Source organism: Saccoglossus kowalevskii, chromosome 2 (genome assembly GCF_978046115.1).
Source record: "Saccoglossus kowalevskii chromosome 2, keSacKowa6.1, whole genome shotgun sequence".
NCBI classification, from domain to species: Eukaryota; Metazoa; Hemichordata; class Enteropneusta; family Harrimaniidae; genus Saccoglossus; species Saccoglossus kowalevskii.
In genome coordinates, this window is record NC_140642.1 from 47,391,618 (window position 1) to 47,406,105 (window position 14,488).

The 14,488-nt window shown below is 43.3% G+C and overlaps 1 non-coding gene and 54 pseudogenes across 1 annotated transcript; all 55 read right to left on the reverse strand.

Moving 5' to 3' along the window:
- Positions 1-89: 89 nt before the first annotated feature.
- LOC146749557 (5S ribosomal RNA) lies at positions 90-209 on the reverse strand (annotated as a pseudogene).
- Positions 210-305: 96 nt separating this feature from the next.
- Positions 306-425, reverse strand: LOC146749558 (5S ribosomal RNA; annotated as a pseudogene).
- Positions 426-521: 96 nt separating this feature from the next.
- LOC146749559 (5S ribosomal RNA) lies at positions 522-641 on the reverse strand (annotated as a pseudogene).
- A 96-nt stretch (positions 642-737) lies between these two features.
- Positions 738-857, reverse strand: LOC146749560 (5S ribosomal RNA; annotated as a pseudogene).
- Positions 858-953: 96 nt separating this feature from the next.
- LOC146749561 (5S ribosomal RNA) lies at positions 954-1,073 on the reverse strand (annotated as a pseudogene).
- A 96-nt stretch (positions 1,074-1,169) lies between these two features.
- On the reverse strand, positions 1,170-1,289 carry LOC146749562 (5S ribosomal RNA; annotated as a pseudogene).
- A 312-nt stretch (positions 1,290-1,601) lies between these two features.
- Positions 1,602-1,721, reverse strand: LOC146749563 (5S ribosomal RNA; annotated as a pseudogene).
- A 314-nt stretch (positions 1,722-2,035) lies between these two features.
- Positions 2,036-2,155, reverse strand: LOC146749564 (5S ribosomal RNA; annotated as a pseudogene).
- Positions 2,156-2,252: 97 nt separating this feature from the next.
- Positions 2,253-2,372, reverse strand: LOC146749565 (5S ribosomal RNA; annotated as a pseudogene).
- A 96-nt stretch (positions 2,373-2,468) lies between these two features.
- On the reverse strand, positions 2,469-2,588 carry LOC146749566 (5S ribosomal RNA). Its single transcript, XR_014928833.1, has one exon. It is a non-coding gene; the product is annotated as a 5S ribosomal RNA (ribosomal RNA).
- Positions 2,589-2,899: 311 nt separating this feature from the next.
- LOC146749567 (5S ribosomal RNA) lies at positions 2,900-3,019 on the reverse strand (annotated as a pseudogene).
- A 97-nt stretch (positions 3,020-3,116) lies between these two features.
- On the reverse strand, positions 3,117-3,236 carry LOC146749568 (5S ribosomal RNA; annotated as a pseudogene).
- Positions 3,237-3,550: 314 nt separating this feature from the next.
- Positions 3,551-3,670, reverse strand: LOC146749569 (5S ribosomal RNA; annotated as a pseudogene).
- A 97-nt stretch (positions 3,671-3,767) lies between these two features.
- On the reverse strand, positions 3,768-3,887 carry LOC146749570 (5S ribosomal RNA; annotated as a pseudogene).
- A 95-nt stretch (positions 3,888-3,982) lies between these two features.
- Positions 3,983-4,102, reverse strand: LOC146749571 (5S ribosomal RNA; annotated as a pseudogene).
- Positions 4,103-4,198: 96 nt separating this feature from the next.
- LOC146749572 (5S ribosomal RNA) lies at positions 4,199-4,318 on the reverse strand (annotated as a pseudogene).
- A 97-nt stretch (positions 4,319-4,415) lies between these two features.
- Positions 4,416-4,535, reverse strand: LOC146749573 (5S ribosomal RNA; annotated as a pseudogene).
- Positions 4,536-5,060: 525 nt separating this feature from the next.
- On the reverse strand, positions 5,061-5,180 carry LOC146749574 (5S ribosomal RNA; annotated as a pseudogene).
- A 96-nt stretch (positions 5,181-5,276) lies between these two features.
- On the reverse strand, positions 5,277-5,396 carry LOC146749575 (5S ribosomal RNA; annotated as a pseudogene).
- A 96-nt stretch (positions 5,397-5,492) lies between these two features.
- Positions 5,493-5,612, reverse strand: LOC146749576 (5S ribosomal RNA; annotated as a pseudogene).
- A 96-nt stretch (positions 5,613-5,708) lies between these two features.
- Positions 5,709-5,828, reverse strand: LOC146749577 (5S ribosomal RNA; annotated as a pseudogene).
- Positions 5,829-5,925: 97 nt separating this feature from the next.
- LOC146749578 (5S ribosomal RNA) lies at positions 5,926-6,045 on the reverse strand (annotated as a pseudogene).
- A 96-nt stretch (positions 6,046-6,141) lies between these two features.
- LOC146749579 (5S ribosomal RNA) lies at positions 6,142-6,261 on the reverse strand (annotated as a pseudogene).
- A 96-nt stretch (positions 6,262-6,357) lies between these two features.
- On the reverse strand, positions 6,358-6,477 carry LOC146749580 (5S ribosomal RNA; annotated as a pseudogene).
- Positions 6,478-6,788: 311 nt separating this feature from the next.
- LOC146749581 (5S ribosomal RNA) lies at positions 6,789-6,908 on the reverse strand (annotated as a pseudogene).
- A 96-nt stretch (positions 6,909-7,004) lies between these two features.
- LOC146749582 (5S ribosomal RNA) lies at positions 7,005-7,124 on the reverse strand (annotated as a pseudogene).
- A 96-nt stretch (positions 7,125-7,220) lies between these two features.
- LOC146749583 (5S ribosomal RNA) lies at positions 7,221-7,340 on the reverse strand (annotated as a pseudogene).
- A 96-nt stretch (positions 7,341-7,436) lies between these two features.
- On the reverse strand, positions 7,437-7,555 carry LOC146749584 (5S ribosomal RNA; annotated as a pseudogene).
- A 96-nt stretch (positions 7,556-7,651) lies between these two features.
- Positions 7,652-7,771, reverse strand: LOC146749585 (5S ribosomal RNA; annotated as a pseudogene).
- Positions 7,772-7,867: 96 nt separating this feature from the next.
- On the reverse strand, positions 7,868-7,987 carry LOC146749586 (5S ribosomal RNA; annotated as a pseudogene).
- Positions 7,988-8,084: 97 nt separating this feature from the next.
- On the reverse strand, positions 8,085-8,204 carry LOC146749587 (5S ribosomal RNA; annotated as a pseudogene).
- Positions 8,205-8,300: 96 nt separating this feature from the next.
- Positions 8,301-8,420, reverse strand: LOC146749588 (5S ribosomal RNA; annotated as a pseudogene).
- A 96-nt stretch (positions 8,421-8,516) lies between these two features.
- Positions 8,517-8,636, reverse strand: LOC146749589 (5S ribosomal RNA; annotated as a pseudogene).
- A 96-nt stretch (positions 8,637-8,732) lies between these two features.
- On the reverse strand, positions 8,733-8,852 carry LOC146749590 (5S ribosomal RNA; annotated as a pseudogene).
- Positions 8,853-8,948: 96 nt separating this feature from the next.
- LOC146749591 (5S ribosomal RNA) lies at positions 8,949-9,068 on the reverse strand (annotated as a pseudogene).
- Positions 9,069-9,164: 96 nt separating this feature from the next.
- On the reverse strand, positions 9,165-9,284 carry LOC146749592 (5S ribosomal RNA; annotated as a pseudogene).
- Positions 9,285-9,594: 310 nt separating this feature from the next.
- LOC144351504 (5S ribosomal RNA) lies at positions 9,595-9,714 on the reverse strand (annotated as a pseudogene).
- Positions 9,715-9,810: 96 nt separating this feature from the next.
- LOC144351496 (5S ribosomal RNA) lies at positions 9,811-9,930 on the reverse strand (annotated as a pseudogene).
- Positions 9,931-10,026: 96 nt separating this feature from the next.
- On the reverse strand, positions 10,027-10,146 carry LOC146749593 (5S ribosomal RNA; annotated as a pseudogene).
- A 96-nt stretch (positions 10,147-10,242) lies between these two features.
- Positions 10,243-10,362, reverse strand: LOC144351499 (5S ribosomal RNA; annotated as a pseudogene).
- Positions 10,363-10,459: 97 nt separating this feature from the next.
- On the reverse strand, positions 10,460-10,579 carry LOC144351489 (5S ribosomal RNA; annotated as a pseudogene).
- Positions 10,580-10,675: 96 nt separating this feature from the next.
- LOC144351492 (5S ribosomal RNA) lies at positions 10,676-10,795 on the reverse strand (annotated as a pseudogene).
- A 96-nt stretch (positions 10,796-10,891) lies between these two features.
- On the reverse strand, positions 10,892-11,011 carry LOC144351503 (5S ribosomal RNA; annotated as a pseudogene).
- Positions 11,012-11,107: 96 nt separating this feature from the next.
- On the reverse strand, positions 11,108-11,227 carry LOC144351487 (5S ribosomal RNA; annotated as a pseudogene).
- Positions 11,228-11,537: 310 nt separating this feature from the next.
- LOC144348443 (5S ribosomal RNA) lies at positions 11,538-11,657 on the reverse strand (annotated as a pseudogene).
- A 310-nt stretch (positions 11,658-11,967) lies between these two features.
- LOC144348470 (5S ribosomal RNA) lies at positions 11,968-12,087 on the reverse strand (annotated as a pseudogene).
- A 96-nt stretch (positions 12,088-12,183) lies between these two features.
- On the reverse strand, positions 12,184-12,303 carry LOC144348438 (5S ribosomal RNA; annotated as a pseudogene).
- A 96-nt stretch (positions 12,304-12,399) lies between these two features.
- Positions 12,400-12,519, reverse strand: LOC144352644 (5S ribosomal RNA; annotated as a pseudogene).
- Positions 12,520-12,615: 96 nt separating this feature from the next.
- LOC144348449 (5S ribosomal RNA) lies at positions 12,616-12,734 on the reverse strand (annotated as a pseudogene).
- Positions 12,735-12,830: 96 nt separating this feature from the next.
- Positions 12,831-12,950, reverse strand: LOC144348471 (5S ribosomal RNA; annotated as a pseudogene).
- A 96-nt stretch (positions 12,951-13,046) lies between these two features.
- Positions 13,047-13,166, reverse strand: LOC144348478 (5S ribosomal RNA; annotated as a pseudogene).
- A 96-nt stretch (positions 13,167-13,262) lies between these two features.
- LOC144352641 (5S ribosomal RNA) lies at positions 13,263-13,382 on the reverse strand (annotated as a pseudogene).
- Positions 13,383-13,478: 96 nt separating this feature from the next.
- On the reverse strand, positions 13,479-13,598 carry LOC144352645 (5S ribosomal RNA; annotated as a pseudogene).
- A 96-nt stretch (positions 13,599-13,694) lies between these two features.
- Positions 13,695-13,814, reverse strand: LOC144352640 (5S ribosomal RNA; annotated as a pseudogene).
- A 96-nt stretch (positions 13,815-13,910) lies between these two features.
- LOC144352638 (5S ribosomal RNA) lies at positions 13,911-14,030 on the reverse strand (annotated as a pseudogene).
- Between the last annotated feature and the right edge of the window lie 458 nt (positions 14,031-14,488).

Genomic DNA, 14,488 nt, shown 5'->3' on the forward strand with positions numbered 1-14,488 from the left:
TCGTTGCAATTGGATGTCATTTATTGCTTCGGCTAGGCAAAAACACATGGGAAAATGTTAGTATGTACGGAGGAATAAAAATGTTGATAAGCCTACTGCACGTGGTATTCCCCGCCAATCTCCCATGCAAGTACTCACCATGCCCGATGCAGATTAAATTCAGTGATCGGACGAGAACTGGTGTATTCTGCAATGGTTTGGCAGTAGGCTGAATATTCGTCGGAATTGAATGTAATTTAAAACTTCGGCTAGGCAACAAATCCCGGGAAAAAGTTTGTATGTACGGTGGAATAATAATGTTGATAAGCCTACTGCACGCAGTATTCCCAGCCAGTCTCCCATGCAAGTACTAACCATGCCCGATGCAGATTAACTTCATTGATCGGACGAGAACTGGTGTTTTCTGCAATGGTTTGGCAGTAGGCTGCAAATACGTCAGAATTGGATGTCATTTAATGCTACGGCTAGGAAAAAAATCATAGGAAAAAGTTAGTATGTAAGGTGGAATAAAAATGTTGATGAGCCTACTGGACGTGGTATTCCCAGTCGGTCTCCCATGCAAGTACTAACCACGCCCGATGCAGCTTAACTTCAGTGATCAGACGAGAACTGGTGTATTCTGCAATGGGTTGGCGGTAGGCTGAATATTCATCGGAATTGGATGACGTTTAATGCTTCGTCTAGGCAAAAAATCATAGGAAAATGTTAGTATGTACGGTGGAATAAAAATGTTCATCAGCCTACTGCACGTGGTATTCCCAGCCAGTCTCCCATGCAAGTACTAACCACGCCCGATGCAGCTTAACTTCAGTGATCGGAGGAGAACTGGTGTTTTCTGCAATGGTTTGGCAGTAAGCTGAATATTCTTCCGTATTGTATGTCATTTAATGCTTCGTCTAGGCAAAAAATCATAGGAAAATGTTAGTATGTAAAGTGGAATAAAATTGTTGATGAGCATAATGCACATGGTATTCCCAGCCGGTCTCCCTTGCAAGTATTAATCACGCCCGATGCAGCTTAACTTCAGTGATCGGACGTGAACTGGTGTATTCTGCATTGGTTTGACAGTAGGCTGAATATTCGTTGCAATTGGATGTCATTTATTGCTTCGGCTAGGCAAAAACACATGGGAAAATGTTAGTATGTACGGAGGAATAAAAATGTTGATAAGCCTACTGCACGTGGTATTCCTCGCCAATCTCCCATGCAAGTACTCACCATGCCCGATGCAGATTAACTTCAGTGATCGGACGAGAACTGGTGTATTCTGCAATGGTTTGGCAGTAGGCTGAATATTCGTCGGAATTGAATGTAATTTAAAACTTCGGCTAGGCAACAAATCCCGGGAAAAAGTTTGTATGTACGGTGGAATAATAATGTTGATAAGCCTACTGCACGCAGTATTCCCAGCCAGTCTCCCATGCAAGTACCAACCATGCCCGATGCAGATTAACTTCATTGATCGGACGAGAACTGGTGTTTTGTGCAATGGTTTGGCAGTAGGCTGCAAATACGTCAGAATTGGATGTCATTTAATGCTACGGCTAGGAAAAAAATCATAGGAAAAAGTTAGTATATAAGGTGGAATAAAAATGTTGATGAGCCTACTGCACGTGGTATTCCCAGTCGGTCTCCCATGCAAGTACTAACCACGCCCGATGCAGCTTAACTTCAGTGATCAGACGAGAACTGGTGTATTCTGCAATGGGTTGGCGGTAGGCTGAATATTCATCGGAATTGGATGACGTTTAATGCTTCGGCTATGCAAAAAATTCCGGGAAAAAGTTAGTATGTACGGTGGAATAAAAATTTTGATGAGCCTAATGCACGTGGTATTCCCAGCCGGTCTCCCTTGCAAGTACTAACCACACCCAATGCAGCTTAACTTCAGCGATCGGACATGAACTGGTGTATTTTCTGCACTGGTTTGGCAGTAGGATGAATATTCGTTGCAATTGGATGTCATTTATTGCTTCGGCTAGGCAAAAAAACATGGGAAAATGTTAGTATGTAATGTGGAATATAAATGTTGATGAGCCTACTGCACGTGGTATTCCCAGCCGGTCTCCCATGCAAGCACTAACCACTCCCGATGCAGATTAACTTCAGTGATCGGACGAGAACTGGTGTATTCTGCATTGGTTTGGCTGTAGGCTGAATATTCTTTGCAATTGGAGGTCATTTATTGCTTCGGCTAGGTAAAAAAAATAAGGGAAAATGTTAGTATGTAATGTGGAATAAAAATGTTGATGAGCATACTGCACGTGGTATTCCCAGCCAGTCTCCCATGCAAGTACTCACCATGCCCGATGCAGATTAACTTCAGTGATCGGACGAGAACTGGTGTATTCTGCATTGGTTTGAAAGTAGGCTGAATATTCGTCACAATTGGATATCATTTAATGCTTCGGCTAGGCAAAAAATCATGGAAAAAAGTTAGTATGTACGGTGGAATAAAAATGTTGATAAGCCTACTGCACGTGGTATTCCCAGCCGGTCTCCCATGCAAGTACTAACCACGCCCGATGCAGCTTAACTTCAGTGATCGGACGAGAACTGGTGTATTCTGCAATGGTTTGGCAGTAGGCTAAATATTGGTCGGAATTGGATTTAATTTAATACTTCGGCTTGGCAAAAAATCCCGGGAAAAAGTTAGTATGTACGGTGTAATAAAAATGTTGTTGAGCCTACTGCACGTGGTATTCCCAGCCGGTCTCCCATGCAAGTACTAACCACGCCCGATGCAGCATAACCTCAGTAATCGGACGAGAAATGGTGTATTTGGCATTGGTTTGGCAGTAGGCTGAATATTCGTCGCAATTCGATGTCATTTAATGCTTCGGCTAGGCAAAAAATCATGGAAAAAGTTAGTATGTACGGTGGAATAAAAATGTTCATCAGCCTACTGCACGTGGTATTCCCAGCCAGTCTCCCATGCAAGTACTAACCACGCCCGATGCAGCTTAACTTCAGTGATCGGACGAGAACTGGTGTTTTTTGCAATGGTTTGGCAGTAGGCTGAATATTCTTCCGTATTGTATGTCATTTAATGCTTCGTCTAGGCGAAAAAATCATAGGAAAATGTTAGTATGTAAAGTGGAATAAAAATGTTGATGAGCCCACTGCACGTGGTATTCCCAGTCGGTCTCCCATGCAAGTACTAACCACGCCCAATGCAGCTTAACTTCAGTGATCGGACGAGAACTGGTGTATTCTGCAATGGGTTGGCAGTAGGCTGAATATTCATCGGAATTGGATGACGTTTAATGCTTCGGCTATGCAAAAAATTCCGGGAAAAAGTTAGTATGTACGGTGGAATAAAAATTTTGATGAGCCTAATGCACGTGGTATTCCCAGCCGGTCTCCCTTGCAAGTACTAACCACACCCGATGCAGCTTAACTTCAGCGATCGGACATGAACTGGTGTATTTTCTGCACTGGTTTGGCAGTAGGATGAATATTCGTTGCAATTGGATGTCATTTATTGCTTCGGCTAGGCAAAAAAACATGGGAAAATGTTAGTATGTAATGTGGAATAAAAATGTTGATGAGCCTACTGCACATGGTATTCCCAGCCGGTCTCCCATGCAAGTACTAACCACTCCCGATGCAGATTAACTTCAGTGATCGGACGAGAACTGGTGTATTCTGCATTGGTTTGGCTGTAGGCTGAATATTCTTTGCAATTGGAGGTCATTTATTGCTTCGGCTAGGTAAAAAAAATAAGGGAAAATGTTAGTATGTAATGTGGAATAAAAATGTTGATGAGCCTACTGCACGTGGTATTCCCAGCCAGTCTCCCATGCAAGTACTCACCATGCCCGATGCAGATTAACTTCAGTGATCGGACGAGAACTGGTGTATTCTGCAATGGTTTGGCAGTTGGCTTAATATTTGTCGGAATTGAATGTAATTTAAAACTTCGGCTAGGCAACAAATCCCGGGAAAAGATTGTATGTACGGTGGAATAATAATGTTGATAAGCCTACTACACGCAGTATTCCCAGCTGGTCTCCCATGCAAGTACTAACCATGCCCGATGCAGATTAACTTCAGTGATCGGACGAGAACTGGTGTATTCTGCATTGGTTTGAAAGTAGGCTGAATATTCGTCACAATTGGATATCATTTAATGCTTCGGCTAGGCAAAAAATCATGGAAAAAAGTTAGTATGTACGGTGGAATAAAAATGTTGATAAGCCTACTGCACGTGGTATTCCCAGCCAGTCTCCCATGCAAGTACTAACCGCGCCCGATGCAGCTTAACTTCAGTGATCGGACGAGAACTGGTGTATTCTGCAATGGTTTGGCAGTAGGCTGAATATTCTTCCGTATTGTATGTCATTTAATGCTTCGTCTAGGCGAAAAAAACATAGGAAAATGTTAGTATGTAAAGTGGAATAAAAATGTTGATGAGCCTACTGCACGTGGTATTCCCAGTCGGTCTCCCATGCAAGTACTAACCACGCCCAATGCAGCTTAACTTCAGTGATCGGACGAGAACTGGTGTATTCTGCAATGGGTTGGCAGTAGGCTGAATATTTGTCGGAATTGGATGTCGTTTAATGCTTCGGCTATGCAAAAAATCCCGCGAAAAAGTTAGTATGTGCGGTGGAACAAAAATGTTGATGAGCCTACTGCTTGTGGTATTCTCAGCCAGTCTCCCATGCAAGTACTAACCACGTCCGGTGGGCTTAACTTCAGTGATCGGACGAGAACTGGTGTATTTTGCAATGGATTGGCAGTAGGCTGAATATTCGTCGGAATTGGATGTCGTTTAACGCTTCGGCTAGACAAAAAATCGCGGAAAAAAGTTAGTATGTACGGGAGAATAAAAATGTTGATGAGCCAACTGCACGTGGTATTCTCAGCCGGTCTCCCATTCAAGTACTAACCACGTCCGGTGAGCTTACTTCAGAGATCGGACGAGAACTGGTGTATTCTGCATTGGTTTGGCAGTAGGCTGAATATTCGTCCGAATTGTATGTCATTTAATACTTCGGCTAGGCAACAAATCCCGGGAAAAAGTTGGTATGTACGGTGGAATAAAAAAGTTGATAAGCCTACTGCACTTGGTATTCCCAGCCGGTCTCCCATGCAAGTACTAACCATGCCCGATGCAGATTAACTTCAGTGATCGGACGAGAACTGGTGTTTTGTGCAATGGTTTGGCAGTAGGCTGAATATTCGTCGGAATTGAATGAAATTTAAGACTTCGTCTAGGCAACAAATCCCGGGAAAAAGTTGGTATGTACGGTGGAATAATAATGTTGATAAGCCTACTGCACGTGGTATTCCCAGCCGGTCTCCAATGCAAGTACTATCCACGGCCGATGCAGCTTAACTTCAGTGATCGGACGAGAACTGGTGTATTCTGCAAAGGTTTGGCAGAAGGCTGAATATTCGTCCGAATTGTATGTCATTTAATGTTTCGTCTAGGCAAAAAATCATGGAAAAAAGTTAGTATGTAATGTGGAATAAAAATGTTGATGAGCCTACTACACGTCGTATTTCCAGCCGGTCTCTCGTGCAAGTACTAACCACGCCCGATGCGGCTTAACTTCAGTGATCGGACGAGAACTGGTGTATTCTGCAATGGTTTGGCAGTAGGCTGAATATTTGTCGGAATTCGATTTCAGTTAATGCTTCGGCTAGGCAAAAAATCACGGGAAAAAGATAGTATGTACGGTGGAATAAAAATGTTGATATGCCTACTGCACGTGGTATTCCCAGCAGATCTACCATGCAAGTACTAACCACGCCCGATGCAGCTTAACTTCAGTGATCGGACGAGAACTGGTGTATTTTGCAATGGGTTGGCAGTAGGCTGAATATTTGTCGGAATTGGATTTCAATTAATGATTCGGCTAGGCAAAAAAATCACGGGAAAAATATAGTATGTACGGTGGAATAAAAATGTTCATCAGCCTACTGCACGTGGTATTCCCAGCCAGTCTCCCATGCAATTACTAACCACGCCCGATGCAGCTTAACTTCAGTGATCGGACGAGAACTGGTGTTTTCTGCAATGGTTTGGCAGTAGGCTGAATATTCTTCTGTATTGTATGTCATTTAATGCTTCGTCTAGACAAAAAATCATAGGAAAATGTTAGTATGTACTGTGGAATAAAAATGTTCATCAGCCTACTGCACGTGGTATTCCCAGCCAGTCTCCCATGCAAGTACTAACCACGCCCGATGCAGCTTAACTTCAGTGATCGGACAAGAACTGGTGTTTTCTGCAATGGTTTGGCAGTAGGCTGAATATTCTTCCGTATTGTATGTCATTTAATGCTTCGTCTAGGCAAAAAATCATAGGAAAATGTTAGTATGTAAAGTGGAATAAAAATGTTGATGAGCCTACTGCACGTGGTATTCCCAGTCGGTCTCCCATGCAAGTACTAACCACGCGCATTGCAGCTTAACTTCAGTGATCGGACGAGAACTGGTGTATTCTGCAATGGGTTGGCAGTAGGCTGAATATTTGTCGGAATTGGATGTCGTTTAATGCTTCGGCTATGCAAAAAATCTCGCGAAAAAGTTAGTATGTGCGGTGGAACAAAAATGTTGATGAGCCTACTGCTTGTGGAATTCTCAGCCAGTCTCCCATGCAAGTACTAACCACGTCCGGTGGGCTTAACTTCAGTGATCGGACGAGAACTGGTGTATTTTGCAATGGATTGGCAGTAGGCCGAATATTCGTCGGAATTGGATGTCGTTTAACGCTTCGGCTAGACAAAAAATCGCGGAAAAAAGTTAGTATGTAATGTGGAATACAAATGTTGATGAGCCTACTGCACGTGGTATTCCGAGGCGGTCTCCCGTGCAAGTACTAACCACGCCCGATGCGGCTTAACTTCAGTGATCGGACGAGAACTGGTGTATTTTGCAATGGTTTGGCAGTAGGCTAAATATTTGTCGGAATTAGATTTCAATTAATGCTTCGGCTAGGCAAAAGATCACGGGAAAAATATAGTATGTACAGTGGAATAAAAATGTTGATAAGCCTTCTGCACGTGGTATTCCCAGGTGGTCTCCCATGCAAGTACTAACCATGCCCAATGCAGATTAACTTCAGTGATCGGACGAGAATTGGTGTATTCTGCATTGGTTTGGCAGTAGGCTGAATATTCGTCGCAATTCGATGTCATTTAATGCTTCGGCTAGGCAAAAAATCATGGAAAAAAGTTAGTATGTATGGTGGAAAAAAAATGTTCATCAGCCTACTGCACGTGGTATTCCCAGCCGGTCTCCCATGCAAGTACTAACCACGGCAGACGCAGCTTAACTTCAGTGATCGGCCGAGAACTGGTGTGTTCTGCAATGGTTTGGCAGTAGGCTGAATATTCGTCCGTATTGTATGTCATTTAATGCTTCGTCTAGGCAAAAAATCATAGGAAAATGTTCGTATGTAAAGTGGAATAAAAATGTTGATAGGCCTACTGCAAGGGTATTCCCAGACGGTCTCCCATGCAAGTACTAAGCACGCCCGATGCAGCTTAACTTCAGTGATCGGACGAGAACTGGTGTATTCTGCAAAGGTTTGGCAGAAGGCTGAATATTCGTCCGAATTGTATGTCATTTAATGTTTCGTCTAGGCAAAAAATCATGGAAAAAAGTTAGTATGTAATGTGGAATAAAAATGTTGATGAGCCTACTACACGTCGTATTTCCAGCCGGTCTCTCGTGCAAGTACTAACCACGCCCGATGCGGCTTAACTTCAGTGATCGGACGAGAACTGGTGTATTCTGCAATGGTTTGGCAGTAGGCTGAATATTTGTCGGAATTCGATTTCAGTTAATGCTTCGGCTAGGCAAAAAATCACGGGAAAAAGATAGTATGTACGGTGGAATAAAAATGTTGATATGCCTACTGCACGTGGTATTCCCAGCAGATCTACCATGCAAGTACTAACCACGCCCGATGCAGCTTAACTTCAGTGATCGGACGAGAACTGGTGTATTTTGCAATGGTTTGGCAGTAGGCTGAATATTTGTCGGAATTGGATTTCAATTAATGATTCGGCTAGGCAAACAAATCACGGGAAAAATATAGTATGTACGGTGGAATAAAAATGTTGATAAGCCTTCTGCACGTGGTATTCCCAGCAGGTCTCCCATGCAAGTACTATCCACGCCCGATGCAGCTTAACTTCAGTGATCGGATGAGAAATGGTGTACTCGGCAATGGTTTGGCAGTAGGCTGAATATTCGTCGGAATTGGATGTAATTTAATACTTCGGCTGGGCAACAAATCCCGGGAAAAATTTAGTATGTACGGTGAAATAAAAATGTTGATAAGTCTACTGCACGTGGTATTTCCAGCTGGTCTCCCATGCAAGTACTAACCATGCCCGATGCAGATTAACTTCAGTGATCGGACGAGAAATGGTGTATTCTGCATTGGTTTGGCAGTAGGCTGAACATTCGTCGCAATTCGATGTCGTTTAATGCTTCGGCTAGGCAAAAAATCATGGAAAAAAGATAGTATGTACGGTGGAATAAAAATGTTCATCAGCCTACTGCACGTGGTATTCCCAGCCGGTCTCCCATGCAAGTATTAACCACGCCCGATGCAGCTTAACTTCAGTGATCGGACAAGAACTGGTGTATTTTGCAATTTATTGGCAGTAGGCTGAATATTCGTCGGAATTGTATGTCATTTAACGCTACGGCTAGACAAAAAATCGCGGAAAAAAGTTAGTATGTACGGGAGAATAAAAATGTTGATGAGCCTACTGCACGTGGTATTCCCAGCCGGTCTTCCATGCAAGTACTAACCATGCCCGATGCAGATTAACTTCAGTGATCGGACGAGAACTGGTGTATTCTGCAATGGTTTGGCAGTAGGCTGAATATTTGTCGGAATTCGATTTCAGTTAATGCTTCGGCTAGGCAAAAAATCACGGGAAAAAGATAGTATGTACGGTGGAATAAAAATGTTGATAAGCCTACTGCACGAGGTATTCCCAGCAGATCTACCATGCAAGTACTAACCACGCCCGATGCAGCTTAACTTCAGTGATCGGACGAGAACTGGTGTACTCTGCAATGGTTTGGCATTAGGCTGAATATTCCTCGGAATTGGATGTAATTTAATACTTCGGCTAGGCAACAAATCCCGGGAAAAAGTTGGTATGTACGGTGGAATAAAAAAGTTGATAAGCCTACTGCACGTGGTATTCCCAGCCGGTCTCCAATGCAAGTACTATCCACGCCCGATGCAGCTTAACTTCAGTGATCGGACGAGAACTGGTGTATTTTGCAATGGTTTGGCAGTAGGCTGAATATTCGTCGCAATTCGATGTCGTTTAATGCTTCGGCTAGGCAAAAAATCATGGAAAAAAGTTAGTATGTACGGTGGAATAAAAATGTTGATAAGCCTTCTGCACGTGGTATTCCCAGCAGGTCTCCCATGCAAGTACTAACCATGCCCGATGCAGATTAACTTCAGTGATGGACGAGAACTGGTGTTTCATGCAATAGTTTGGCAGTAGGCTGAATATACGTCGGAATTGAATGAAATTTAAGACTTCGTCTAGGCAACAAATCCCGAAAAAAGTTGGTATGTACGGTGGAATAATAATGTTGATAAGCCTACTGCACGTGGTATTCCCAGCCGGTCTCCAATGCAAGTACTATCCACGCCCGATGCAGCTTAACTTCAGTGATCGGACGAGAACTGGTGTATTTTGCAATGGTTTGGCAGTAGGCTGAATATTCGTCGCAATTCGATGTCGTTTAATGCTTCGGCTAGGCAAAAAATCATGGAAAAAAGTTAGTATGTACGGTGGAATAAAAATGTTGATAAGCCTTCTGCACGTGGTATTCCCAGCAGGTCTCCCATGCAAGTACTAACCATGCCCGATGCAGATTAACTTCAGTGATCGGACGAGAAATGGTGTATTCTGCATTGGTTTGGCAGTAGGCTGAATATTCGTCGCAATTCGATGTCGTTTAATGCTTCGGCTAGGCAAAAAATCATGGAAAAAAGTTAGTATGTACGGTGGAATAAAAATGTTCATCAGCCTACTGCGCGTGGTATTCCCAGCCGGTCTTCCATGCAAGTACTAACCACGCCCGATGCAGCTTAACTTCAGTGATCGGACGAGAACTGGTGTGTTCTGCAATGGTTTGGCAGTAGGCTGAATATTGGTCCGTATTGTATGTCATTTAATGCTTCGTCTAAGCAAAAAATCATAGGAAAATGTTAGTATGTAAAGTGGAATAAAAATGTTGATGAGCCTACTGCACGTGGTATTCCCAGCTGGTCTCCCATGCAAGTACTAACCACGCCCGATGCAGCTTAACTTCAGTGATCGGACGAGAACTGGTGTATTTTGCAATGGTTTGGCAGTAGGCTGAATATTTGTCGGAATTGGATTTCAATTAATGATTCGGCTAGGCAAACAAATCACGGGAAAAATATAGTATGTACGGTGGAATAAAAATGTTGATAAGCCTTCTGCACGTGGTATTCCCAGCAGGTCTCCCATGCAAGTACTATCCACGCCCGATGCAGCTTAACTTCAGTGATCGGATGAGAAATGGTGTACTCGGCAATGGTTTGGCAGTAGGCTGAATATTCGTCGGAATTGGGTGTAATTTAATACTTCGGCTGGGCAACAAATCCCGGGAAAAATTTAGTATGTACGGTGAAATAAAAATGTTGATAAGTCTACTGCACGTGGTATTTCCAGCTGGTCTCCCATGCAAGTACTAACCATGCCCGATGCAGATTAACTTCAGTGATCGGACGAGAAATGGTGTATTCTGCATTGGTTTGGCAGTAGGCTGAACATTCGTCGCAATTCGATGTCGTTTAATGCTTCGGCTAGGCAAAAAATCATGGAAAAAAGATAGTATGTACGGTGGAATAAAAATGTTCATCAGCCTACTGCACGTGGTATTCCCAGCCGGTCTCCCATGCAAGTATTAACCACGCCCGATGCAGCTTAACTTCAGTGATCGGACAAGAACTGGTGTATTTTGCAATTTATTGGCAGTAGGCTGAATATTCGTCGGAATTCGATTTCAGTTAATGCTTCGGCTAGGCAAAAAATCACGGGAAAAAGATAGTATGTACGGTGGAATAAAAATGTTGATAAGCCTACTGCACGAGGTATTCCCAGCAGATCTACCATGCAAGTACTAACCACGCCCGATGCAGCTTAACTTCAGTGATCGGACGAGAACTGGTGTACTCTGCAATGGTTTGGCATTAGGCTGAATATTCCTCGGAATTGGATGTAATTTAATACTTCGGCTAGGCAACAAATCCCGGGAAAAAGTTGGTATGTACGGTGGAATAAAAAAGTTGATAAGCCTACTGCACGTGGTATTCCCAGCCGGTCTCCCATGCAAGTACTAACGATGCCCGATGCAGATTAACTTCAGTGATGGACGAGAACTGGTGTTTCATGCAATAGTTTGGCAGTAGGCTGAATATACGTCGGAATTGAATGAAATTTAAGACTTCGTCTAGGCAACAAATCCCGAAAAAAGTTGGTATGTACGGTGGAATAATAATGTTGATAAGCCTACTGCACGTGGTATTCCCAGCCGGTCTCCAATGCAAGTACTATCCACGCCCGATGCAGCTTAACTTCAGTGATCGGACGAGAACTGGTGTATTTTGCAATGGTTTGGCAGTAGGCTGAATATTCGTCGCAATTCGATGTCGTTTAATGCTTCGGCTAGGCAAAAAATCATGGAAAAAAGTTAGTATGTACGGTGGAATAAAAATGTTGATAAGCCTTCTGCACGTGGTATTCCCAGCAGGTCTCCCATGCAAGTACTAACCATGCCCGATGCAGATTAACTTCAGTGATGGACGAGAACTGGTGTTTCATGCAATAGTTTGGCAGTAGGCTGAATATACGTCGGAATTGAATGAAATTTAAGACTTCGTCTAGGCAACAAATCCCGAAAAAATTTGGTATGTACGGTGGAATAATAATGTTGATAAGCCTACTGCACGTGGTATTCCCAGCCGGTCTCCAATGCAAGTACTATCCACGCCCGATGCAGCTTAACTTCAGTGATCGGACGAGAACTGGTGTATTTTGCAATGGTTTGGCAGTAGGCTGAATATTCGTCGCAATTCGATGTCGTTTAATGCATCGGCTAGGCAAAAAATCATGGAAAAAAGTTAGTATGTACGGTGGAATAAAAATGTTGATAAGCCTTCTGCACGTGGTATTCCCAGCAGGTCTCCCATGCAAGTACTAACCATGCCCGATGCAGATTAACTTCAGTGATCGGACGAGAAATGGTGTATTCTGCATTGGTTTGGCAGTAGGCTGAATATTCGTCGCAATTCGATGTCGTTTAATGCTTCGGCTAGGCAAAAAATCATGGAAAAAAGTTAGTATGTACGGTGGAATAAAAATGTTCATCAGCCTACTGCGCGTGGTATTCCCAGCCGGTCTTCCATGCAAGTACTAACCACGCCCGATGCAGCTTAACTTCAGTGATCGGACGAGAACTGGTGTGTTCTGCAATGGTTTGGCAGTAGGCTGAATATTCGTCCGTATTGTATGTCATTTAATGCTTCGTCTAAGCAAAAAATCATAGGAAAATGTTAGTATGTAAAGTGGAATAAAAATGTTGATGAGCCTACTGCACGTGGTATTCCCAGCTGGTCTCCCATGCAAGTACTAACCACGCCCGATGCAGCTTAACTTCAGTGATCGGACGAGAACTGGTGTATTTTAAATTTATTGGCAGTAGGCTGAGTATTCGTCGGAATTGGATGTCGTTTAACGCTTCTTCTAGACAAAAAATCGCAGAAAAAAGTTAGTATGTACGAGAGAATAAAAATGTTGATGAGCCTACTGCACGTGGTATTCCCAGCCGGTCTCCCATGCAAGTACAAACCATGCCCGATGCAGATTAACTTCAGTGATCGGACGAGAACTGGTGTATTCTGCAATGGTTTGGCAGTATGCTGAATATTTGTCGGAATTCGATTTCAGTTAATGCTTCGGCTAGGCAAAATATCACGGGAAAAAGAGAGTATATACGGTGGAATAAAAATGTTGATAAGCCTACTGCACGTGGTATTCCCAGCAGATCTACCATGCAAGTACTAACCACGCCCGATGCAGCTTAACTTCAGTGATCGGACGAGAACTGGTGTACTCTGCAATGGTTTGGCAGTAGGCTGAATATTCGTCGGAATTGGATGTAATTTAATACTTCGGCTAGGCAACAAATGCCGGGAAAAAGTTGGTATGTACGGTGGAATAAAAAAGTTGATAAGCCTACTGCACGTGGCATTCCCAGCCGGTCTCCCATGCAAGTACTAACCATGCCCGATGCAGATTAACTTCATTGATCGGACGAGAACTGGTGTTTTGTGCAATGGTTTGGCAGTAGGCTGAATATTCGTCGGAATTGAATGAAATTTAAGACTTCGTCTAGGCAACAAATCCTGGGAAAAAGTTGGTATGTACGGTGGAATAATAATGTTGATAAGCCTACTGCACGTGGTATTCCCAGCCGGTCTCCAATGCAAGTACTATCCACGCCCGATGCAGCTTAACTTCAGTGATCGGACGAGAACTGGTGTATTCTGCAATGGTTTGGCAGTAGGCTGAATATTCGTCCGAATTGTGTGTCATTTAATGCTTCGTCTAGGCAAAAAATCATAGGAAAAAGTTAGTATGTAATGTGGAATATAAATGTTGATGAGCCTACTGCACGTGGTATTTCCAGCCGATCTCCCGTGCAAGTACTAACCACGCCCGATGCGGCTTAACTTCAGTGATCGGACGAGAACTGGTGTATTCTGCAATGGTTTGGCAGTAGGCTGAATATTCGTCCGAATTGTGTGTCATTTAATGCTTCGTCTAGGCAAAAAATCATAGGAAAAAGTTAGTATGTAATGTGGAATATAAATGTTGATGAGCCTACTGCACGTGGTATTCCCAGCCGGTCTCCCATGCAAGTACTAACCACGCCCGATGCAGCTTAACTTCAGTGATCGGACGAGAACTGGTGTATTCTGCAATGGGTTGGCAGTAGGCTGAATAATCGTCGGAATTGGATGTCGTTTAATGCTTCGGCTATGCAAAAAATCCCGCGAAAAAGTTAGTATGAACGGTGGAATAAAAATGTTGATGAGCACGGCATGAAATCGCGTGTTTCCGGTACGGTTACACAATTGTTACATGCTGGTTATGCAGTAAATCCGCCGCGTAACCGTCGCGTAACCGTCCGACTATGGGGGTGGCATATCCGTCGCGTAACCGTCAGCCGGAAATGCTACTTTTGTCGTCCATTCAGTCCAACGTAAATCAACGGTAATTTCTGAAAAACCGCAGATTTCTGTTCAACGTTTATAACGTATACTTTTAAATAACCGCTGATTAAGTTGGACGGAAGAAACTTAAATGCAGATATATACGCCAATTTACGTTGAAACTGAAACAACATATACAGCTGGGTAACCGATCATTACTTGAACGGTTTCCGGCGTATTCTT